General features: G+C 43.6%; 1 protein-coding gene across 15 annotated transcripts in view; it reads left to right on the top strand.

The window, feature by feature from the left end:
* Positions 1-277: 277 nt before the first annotated feature.
* TACC2 (transforming acidic coiled-coil containing protein 2) overlaps positions 278-9,662 on the top strand; it is a 205,304-nt gene continuing 195,919 nt past the window's right edge. For 13 of the 15 annotated variants that reach the window (XM_067709176.1, XM_067709184.1, XM_067709180.1 and 10 more), the window contains exon 1: positions 290-427. The gene's annotated coding sequence lies outside the window, so the exon portion shown is untranslated. Of the gene's footprint in view, positions 428-9,662 lie in introns of all 15 variants that reach the window. The other 2 variants (XM_067709186.1, XM_067709185.1) reach the window with 2 other exon arrangements.

Genomic DNA, 9,662 nt, shown 5'->3' with positions numbered 1-9,662 from the left:
ATTTTATAGCTTTTTTCTTTTTCTTTTTTAAGGCTGCTTTGTTTTGAAAAGTAGCCAAAATATAGAACTGCCCCAAGTAAATTAAACTGCAGCCCGAGGCAGTAGAGACTGGCTTCAGATCCCAGATAAACTTAGCAAAACAGAGAGCTGCAGGCTCCCGGTACCTGCAAGCTTTCTGCCCCTTGTTGCCCTCCCTCTGGGCTGCAGAGGCTTCTGGAAAGCTGCCGCCTGGCCTGGGTCAGATTGCTTACACACTGCTCCCTCCCAGGCCAGCGTTCCCAACCTTAAGCCAATGCACATTTATAGAACACTTTCATGTGATCCTGGGAAGACAGACCGCGGGCAGAGGGCAGTGCTGAAAAGTCGTTAACATCGGGAAGAGAGGGCCTTTCCCCCTTCTCTGCCCCTCATGCTAAGAGGATACTAGGTAAGTAAGACTCAGATTGGTGGCTTTATTCCTTTGAGCAACATGTACTTTAAACTGGTTTGGCTACTGAGATTAGAGGGATAAATGCATTTGTTTCTTTCTTTCTTTTACCTTATAAAGGGAAATTGAAGGCCCACCTGTGCTCTTTCTTTCCCCCCTTCTGATTGTCTCCTAAGCCACATAAACTGTAGTTTTTCTTTCCAATAAGTTACTGGTTGCTTTTGGTAGGATAAGTCCCCATTAATCTAGACCTTCGTCTCTTCCCTTGTAAAATAAGTTTGGGGCTAGGTGGTTACTGAAATTTCTTCTGGCTTCTGTGATGATTCTGCCCACGGCAAACTGGACTTTCAAGTATTTATGAGTCTGTGGAACGATGATTTAAGACAGCCCTAAGGGCCTAAGACAACAAGACTTTATGGCAAAAAGTTATTTTAAAACTGGCGATGCTGTTGATTTTGACATGTTTGCTCAGTGTTTCTCTAGACTCACACAAGTACCTTTTCAGACCTCTTTCTGATGTCGTGCTTGCCAGCTTAAGCTGCCATGTGATCTCGACAAAAACTGAGTGTTTCTGCGTTTGACTTGGGGTCGGTTATAACCGAATCTTCAGATCACACTGAAGTAAGGCAGTGAGCTAAGCCTCGCGAGAGAATCCAGCAGTGAAGTTAAACACAGTGGAGTGGGAGTGTGAGTATATGTGTGTGTGTGTGTGTGTGTGTGTGTCCTATTTCATAACATGTTCCGTGCAACAGAAATGCATAGACTGAAATTCTTTATACCACTCACACCACATATAGTCTAGTGTGTAATAGCTGTGTTTGTGTGTACGGCGAGCGCAAAGCTCCTCCCGGTTTTAGCTGCTGCTCCCATACTGGCCCACCGCCCCTTCCAGTGGATACCTGTTGGCTCCCTGGGGTTTTTCCTGCTCTCACATCCAGCTGACAGTGCCCCGTTTCTTCCCTCTGCCTCTTGCTGCACCGACGTCAAAAGCAGGTGGGTCTTGTTGTTGGTTGAGGTTCAGGGAAAACCTTATTATCCAGTTTCGTTGTGAGTGTCCATAGGTTTTCAGTTTTTCTATCCAATTGCTCTGTCTGTTTATAGGAGGGGATTTGGGAAGATCTTAAAACTCTGCTGCCGCCATCTTCCCAGAATTCTACTTGGCAGGTTTTTAATTGCAATCAGGGAGACCAGCTGGCTTCTGCAGGACCTCTAACCGGTAGTGATGAGGGTCTGGCCTGGAAGCCAAGGGAATGGGGAGGAAGGGGACAAGGAAAGAGACAGCAGGAAGAAAGAACCCAGAGGGCTTGGTGAGTGTATATCGGAGAGACAAGAGGAATGAGGCAGAGGGAAAGATAAAAGATAACCGTCCATTCCTCCAATTCACTCAGCAAACATTTACGTGATCCCCACGTACCAGACCCTAGGAATAGCGGAGGGAAGGAGGGAATCGTTGTACACTCCAGTCACATAATCCAGGTCCTCACGGAGCCTCTGAGCTAGAGGGGAGGCAGAGACTAAGCAAGCAATCACCATGCGGTGCAGAATTACCGTGAGGGTCCCAGGGGATGCGGCTGAAAGAACACGATGCTCTCAGTGGAAATGGGAAAGTCAAGAGAGGGGCTGGCTTGAAGAAGAAAGATATCAAATGTGCATTTTAAGAGTTTGAGTGACTGTGCGTCATCCAAGTAGAGATATCCATCAGAGAGTTAAAAACGCGGTGGGGATAGGAGGGAGAAGTCAGGGCTGGCGTCTGGAGTTGAAACGCGGTGGGATAGGAGGGAGAAGTCAGGGCTGGCGTCTGGATTTGCAGCGCTCTGCCTGGGCTTGGTGGAGGAAGCTATGGGAACCCATAGAATCTTCGCAGGGGAAGACCAGGCCGGGAGACCAAATTCCGAATCTCATGAGATGCCTTTACAAAGAGGGGAAGAGAAGCACCGGAGAAGTAAAAAGAGAACGAGGTTTTGCAGCACCTTTTAGAAAAGTCCGAAGTGGAGAGAGTTTGTGGCGAGGGTGGGGTGACAGTGTCAGGTGCTGTGGAAATGCTGGAGGATGAGGACTGTGAAGAGGCCAGAGTGTAAAGGTCATGGGCGACTTTTGAGTGTGGTTTCAATCAGGGAACACTTGGTTGCAAGAAACAGAAGCTCATTCAAAAAGAGAAGGTGGGGGAGGCCTTCCCTGGTGGCGCGGTGGTTGAGAGTCCACCCGCCGATGCAGGGGACACGGGTTCGAGCCCTGGTCTGGGAAGATCCCACATGCCGCGGAGCGGCTGGGCCCGTGAGCCACAACCACTGAGCCTGCGCGTCTGGAGCACAGGCCGCAATAGTGAGAGGCCCGCGCACCGCGATGAAGAGTGGCCCCCCCCTTGCCACAACTAGAGAATGCCCTCGCACAGAAACGAAAGACACAACACAGCAAAAATAATTAAATTAATTAATAAACTCCTACCCCCAACATCTTCTTAAAAAAAAAAAAAAGAGAGAAGGGGGGATTAGTTGAGAAGACACAGCTCCAGGCTGTAGCAACTCTTTTCACCCCTACTTCTCAGCTACCACCTGCTTCATTTTGGTCTGAGGGTGGACCAGTCTCTGCTGGGTTCCCAGTCCCCCTCCCCCCTCAGGTCAGCACACGCAGTCTCTGGGGGGTCTCTGGCACTGATCTAAGCCCCCATTCTTCATTACCTCGTGGCTTGTGGCTTCCCTCGTTGACTTCAAAGCCCCTATCAAATAGCAAGAGAGAAAATCTGATTGGCCCAGCTTAAGCCAGAACCAAGCCCTAGTCCAATTAACAGTGTCTGGGAGGTGAGTTGGTGTGTGGTGGGCCAAGACCGCTCAGCCAGTGGAGGGTGGGAAGGAGGGGAGAATGATGGAGGAGTAGTTTTCACAGCAAAGGACAAAGGTAGGCCCTTGAAAGTTGCCTGCTTAAGTGTGTGATTTCACAGGAGTAGAGAAGTGAAAGCTGGGTGGCTGTGATGAGTGCTACCACCTGCAGGCAAGGATGTGGATTTAATGGGCCAAGGCATGCTGGGAGTGGCTGCAGGACAAATGCAATTGACCGGATTGTGGAGTATTGGCCAGCAGAAAGCCAATCTCACTATGATACTCACCCTGGTCCGATGCTCTGATTCTTGAGGAGATCACAAGCCCAGGTGAGATTTGTCCATCTGAGCGCAAGAGGTCCCATCCCAACACCAAAGGCAGGGCGTGGGGAGCAACACTCCACGTGGTGCAACAACAAAGGGGCAGCCAGACACCGACCAGGAAACTAACACAGGAAGACGACATGCTGCGGCTTGTCTGCACCCTTCGAGGATCACTGAACAACCCACGACCCTCGTCCCAGGGCTCTTAATTCAGCTGTGTTCAGAAGAGGTGGATAGCGGTGTGTTTTTATAATCCTAGCCTGGTAGGCAAGTTTGTGCATGTGTTTCAGTCTTGGGAAATGCCCCTGTACAGCAGGGGCAACTCAGGATAGTTAGCACTTTGCCAGCGTTTCCTAAATGTTAATGAAGATGTTTAAAATTGACACAGTGGAGAGAGTCTCTGGGATGAGTGGGTGCTCTGAGTTTGTGACCTAAAAAGGGGAAATTCTGCTCCACACTCAAGCCAGGGAACAGCCTTGCCTGAGCTCTGTGCCAGAAGCGGTACCAGAGAATTATAAAGAGATTAAAGCCAGCAGCTCAGGCTGATGCTGTTCTAGTGAAGAGAGCTAACTTTCTGTAGTCAAGCTGCTTCCATCTGTATAAAGTTCCAGAATGACTCAAATTGGTTGTGTCTCAGTGTTCTGGGGCTCCCAGGAAATGTCCAGGCTCTAGCAAGGACCAGCCATCCTCTGAGCAGTTGCCTTTGGTGCTGATCAAATCCTGAGTTGCAAGACTTAGACCATGAAAGATTATTTCATCCTGGTTGTGCTGCTTTTGTGTGAAAGGACTGTGAAGGGTTTGGATGTGGGTGAAGCTAGAGTGATCATTTATAAGTGGGGCCATGTTTCTCCTTTTGAGGAGACATAATTTTGTAAGTGACTCTATGGGTTCAAAAAACATGTCTCTGGGAGTCCCCTGGCTGTCCAGTGGTTAGGACTCCACGCTTTCACTGCCAAGGGCCTGGGTTCAATCACTGGTCAGGGAACTAAGATCCCACAAGCCGCGTGGAGGGGCCAAAAAAAAAAAATTAAACTAAACCAAACCAAAAAGCAAAAACGAAAAACAACCCATGGCTCTGTATTCACTTTTGGTCACGCCTAAAACCATTCCTATGACTATGCTTCTGCTGAAACATATTCAGTTTCAAGTTAGGATCTGACAATGTTATTTTGCATCTCGTATTTCATAGCAAACAGATGAGACAACTCTTGAATCCCATCAGTTACAAGATTATCCTCTTATGTGTTCCAGTTCTTTGAAGAACATTTGGTGAGGTTGTTGTTTGCATCACCTGGTGGGAGCGTCACTATTTGACATTTGTTGGGTGTGCTTCCCTCTCCCCCAATACCAGCTCGCTTTACTGCCCCAGGACTGTCAAAAGATTGAGATGTTTTTGCAAATGCCTCCTTCTCATTTAACATAAACAAAGAGATTCAGGTGGACTTATCTTGGTCGATGTGTTTGAGGAAAATGACCCAACTACAGATGTGAACCTTGGAGAAACAACTAGATAGAGAAGGAACAATGCCCACGGACGATTATTAGTACCAGAGCTTCTTGTTCGGGGGGCAGATCCTAGTAGTAGGAAATTTAGGAAGTTTGGCAGATCTATCCTTTGGCAGATGTGTTTATACATGGCAAGGTCAGTCCTCAAGCCCAGGTTCTGGAAGCCAGGTAGTGATCAGATACACAATACTAGGAACCAACCCACCATGGATGGGAGAGAAGGGCTGAACTAGGACTTGGGAAAGAACACTAGGACTTAGAGGTCCATTGGAGGCACTGGGTCCACATTTGAAGTTCAACAAGGAAATTTGGTTTGGAAAATGCAAATCAAAAGTAGCCTAAATTACTGGCAGGTCAACTTGACGCATGCTTAGGAAGGGATGACCTGATTCCAAAGCTGACCATGGACAGGGCAGAGACTGGCTCAGCCAGGACTGGCTGGAGAACTGGAGTGGACCCCAGTAACACATGAAGGAGGAAGGATTTCTTTTCCTCCCTCCCACTCTCTCTCCTTCCCTTCCTTCACTTTTTATTATGGACTTTTCAAGCATGCACAAAGATAAGGAGAATATTATAAGAATCCTCATATACCCGTTACTAGTTTCAATAATTATCTACATCTGGACAATCTTATTTCATGTATTACTCTACTTTCCATTAATGTCTGCCCCTCCCCCAACAGTGATATTGTTTTCAAGCAAATCGTTCCATCATTTAATCAGTGATATTTAAGTATGTACCTCTAAATGATGAGGGCTCTTTTTAAGATGTGTATAATGATGACATTATTATCATACCTAAAAAATAAACAATAATTCCTTAATATTAAAAACCCTGTCAGTATTCAAATATCACTGATTGTTTCATTTTTTAAGGTGGTTTATTTCAATCAGGATCCAAACAAGAACCATACATTTCTTTGGGTTGATATATCACTTAAGGCACTTTTCTGTTCCACAACCCCCTGCCCCAGGTTTCCATAGTCCTCCTATATCGTCTGCTATATATGTCCTCCAGAATTTTCCTGTCTTCCACCATTATATTTCTCTATATTTTTTGTCTTGCTTGTAAGAGTTATTTTTAAGTCCTTGTTTGCTACTTCCGACTTCTAGGACATCTACGTGTCTGCTTATATTGATCATTCTCCCTCTTGATTATTCGTCCTGTTTTGCTGCTTCCTCACATACCTAGTTGTCTGTTAATGTGTATTGGGTATTGTAGTGACACCTGTAGGCACTAGGTTCTATCCTCTTCCTCTAAATAGTATTGTATTTTCTTCTACAGGCAGTTAAATTACTGGGAGATTGCCTTGATCCTGTGGAGGCTTAGTTCTAGACCTTGTTAAGGCAGGTCTATTTTGATTTAGCCCTTATTCCCAGGGCGTAATCCTTAGTCCTGAAATATAGTCCTGATTCTCAAGGTGTGGTTCTTCCAGGGTTTCAAAGAGAAGCTTGAGGTATTTACCAAGCCCCTCTAATTCCATGGGACTTGAACTCCAAACTACCTTCTCTGCACCAGGCAGCTGCTGAAACCACTTCTCAGAGCTTTCAGCTTCCGGCCCTTTCTTTTTCTTGAGCTCCTTGGAGTGCACCCTGAGGATGTGCATTTTAGGAATCAACCAGAGACTTGAGGGGAATCTGTGTGCAAATTTTGGGGCTCCCCCTCTGTGGCTCCTTCCTTTAAGAGCTTGCCCCCTCAATTCCAGCTTCTCTGGCAGGCTCAAACTCCGTTTCTTCAACTTAGCAACAGTGCAGATTTCTGCTTCAGTTTTGGCCCCCATTTATCAAACAGATTGGGGAGTGCCCCCACAGAAAAAGCGGGTTAAGTATGCTCTTAAGTGTGTTTTAATCTCTAAACATAGAGATTCCTCTCTCTTTCTCGTACTATCTCCCTTTCCCTTGCAGTTATTTGTTGAGGAAATTGGGTCATCTTCCTGTAGGATTTCCCCCTCTTCGGGTTTTGCTGACTGCATCCCTATGGCGACATTTCTCTATTCCCTACATTTCCTGTAAAGCGGTACTTAGCTCCTTAGATGCAGAGGCCTGATCAGATGCTTTTTTATTTTGTCAAGAATACTTCATAGGTGATGCTCTGTACATCCCACAGCATCACACCAGGTGGCATTTAATGTCTAGCTGTCTCTTTTTTTGCTATGTTAAGATTGATCAATGAGTTCAGATAGTCTCATCCTTTATAAAGTTTCCCATCAGCTTTTCACTTAATGCTGTTTGCATGGAAGAATATCGCCTTACATGTATTATTTCATTATGATTTGGCAAATGGTGATTTTGTAATTCAATTACTCCTTCTTCATTTATTAATTGTGATTTCTCTATAAAGAAGTTTCTATCATCAACTATTTGGATGTCCTGAAATGCAGTTTGTCTGGAAAGTCAGGTTCTGTGCTTGATTATTTCTATTTCTTCATTGCCTAGAATTCTTGAAAGGTGACCAATGAGCTTTGTTTAGGGAAGGAAGAGTATCATTATGAATTCATGGAAATTAACATATTGGATGTGTTTCAACTCATTGCAGTCGTTCTTTTTGATCAGTTCCTGGAAATCCCACTTGTTTGTAGTATGTTATTTTCTGAATGTGGTGCTAGAGTTTGTTTGCTAGTATTTTTTAAAAAATTTTTTGCAACAATATTCATCAGTAATATTGATATGCAGCACTCCTGCAGTGATCCATTTTTTATCAGGTTTAGGAATGAGTTTATTATTCATAAAAAAAATTAAGAGTTTTTTATTTGCCTTTACAATGCCTTGGAGTAATTTATAGAGCATTGGGACTCTCTGATCTTTGAAGGTTTGGTAGAATTCCTCTGTGAAATCAACTAGCCTGGTGCTTTTTTGTGGTATTGTTCTTTATAAATTTGTTGTTTTGTATGGAAATTGGTATGTTTAAGTTTTCTAACTCTAATGAAGTCAATTTGGTAACCTGAATTTCCCTAGGAAATTATCCATTTCATGCATTTTTCATTCGCAAAGAGGTCTGCAAAGCAGTCTCATAATTTAATAAATTTCTTCTGTTACAATGGTTATTTCCCTCCTGTCATTTTTTGTTTTGTATATTCATGCTTTCTCCCTTTTCTTCTTGATCAAGTTAGCTAGTAATTTTTCTGTTTCATTAATTTCTTTTTATTTATTTATTTTTTTGCGGTACACGGGCCTCTCCCATTGCGGAGCACAGGCTCTGGACGCGCAGGCTCAGTGGCCATGGCTCACGTGCCCAGCCACTCCGCGGACCAGGGCACCCACTCCGGACCAGGGCACGAACCCACGTCCCCTGCATCAGCAAGCGGACTCTCAACCACTGAGCCACCAGGGAAGCCCTATTTCATTAATTTCTTAAAAAACTATGATTTTCATTTGTTCATTAGGTTGTTCATTTTTCTATTCTTTACCTCATTAATTTCTACTTTTGTCTGTATTATTTTCTTCTTTGTACTTTCCTTAGTTTATTTTGCTTTTCCTTTCCTAGTTTTTTGACTTGGAAATTTAATTTGTTATTTCCCTCATTTTATTTTCACTGATAAATATGTTTAGTGCAATGAATTTTCCTCTGACCCCTGCTTTAAATACATCCCTGTTTTCTTACTTAAACTTTTACTCTGGTATATCAAGACTCAACATCCCCCACCCAATAGCCTTTAATGCCCACCTCTTAACCTATAGCAATGAGCTTGTTCTAGTTTCCTCTTTCCCCTTCTGTCTTCTTCAGTTTTTTAGATGCATTACTTCTACTTTGTTAAATCAAATAACGTTTGTACATTAGTCTTCCATCCTTGCCTTTCCATCTTTGTTTTAGTCTTAGATGTATATTTAATTTTTTTTTTTTTTTTTAGCCATGCTGCAAGGCACGTGTGATCTTAGTTCCCCGACGGGGATTGAACCTGGGCTCCCTGCAGTGGAAGCACTGCTTCCTAACCACTGGACTGCAGGGAAGTCCCTATTTACGTATTTTTAAATCCTTATCATAAGTCCTTTTGCTAAAGTTTTCCCAGTCATCACTGGGTTAGATGAAATATACATCATCTAGGAGATACCCTGGAATGGAATCTGATGGAAATAGAATTCAGTAAGTTATTACATGTTGAAAATCATTTTCCTCTCGCCTTGATATATGAAGAGCAGCTTGGCTGAATATAAAATCCTTCATCCACACTGTAGTTCACTGGGTTTTTTAAAATGCTACCCCATTGTTACTTTGCTTTCTGTATTGATTTTTTAAAATATGATACGAATCTTATTCTTTTGGCATTGTAAGTTATTTGATATTTCTCTCTGGAAGTCATGAGAGTTTTATCTTTTATCTTTGAAATCTAATAGTTTTACCAGGATATGTCTTGGAATTGATTGTTCTGGGTATATTTTCCCAAGTATTTAGTGAGTCCTTTCAGTGTGTAGATTTGGGTATTTTCCTATTTCTGGAAAGTTTTCTTGGTTAAAAGTTCGAAATATTAGCTCCGCTCAATTTTTTTGTTTTTATATCAAGGACTCCAATAATAGGGATATTATTCCCTCTTTGTCTCCCATTTCCATATTTTCTCTCTGACCCTATTTGCTTCTTTCTTATGTCATTTCTCAT

Source organism: Pseudorca crassidens, chromosome 16 (genome assembly GCF_039906515.1).
Source record: "Pseudorca crassidens isolate mPseCra1 chromosome 16, mPseCra1.hap1, whole genome shotgun sequence".
In the NCBI taxonomy this organism is placed as follows: domain Eukaryota; kingdom Metazoa; phylum Chordata; class Mammalia; order Artiodactyla; family Delphinidae; genus Pseudorca; species Pseudorca crassidens.
The sequence above is the reverse complement of the archived record's forward strand: the minus strand, read 5'-3'. Positions and strand labels throughout refer to the sequence as shown.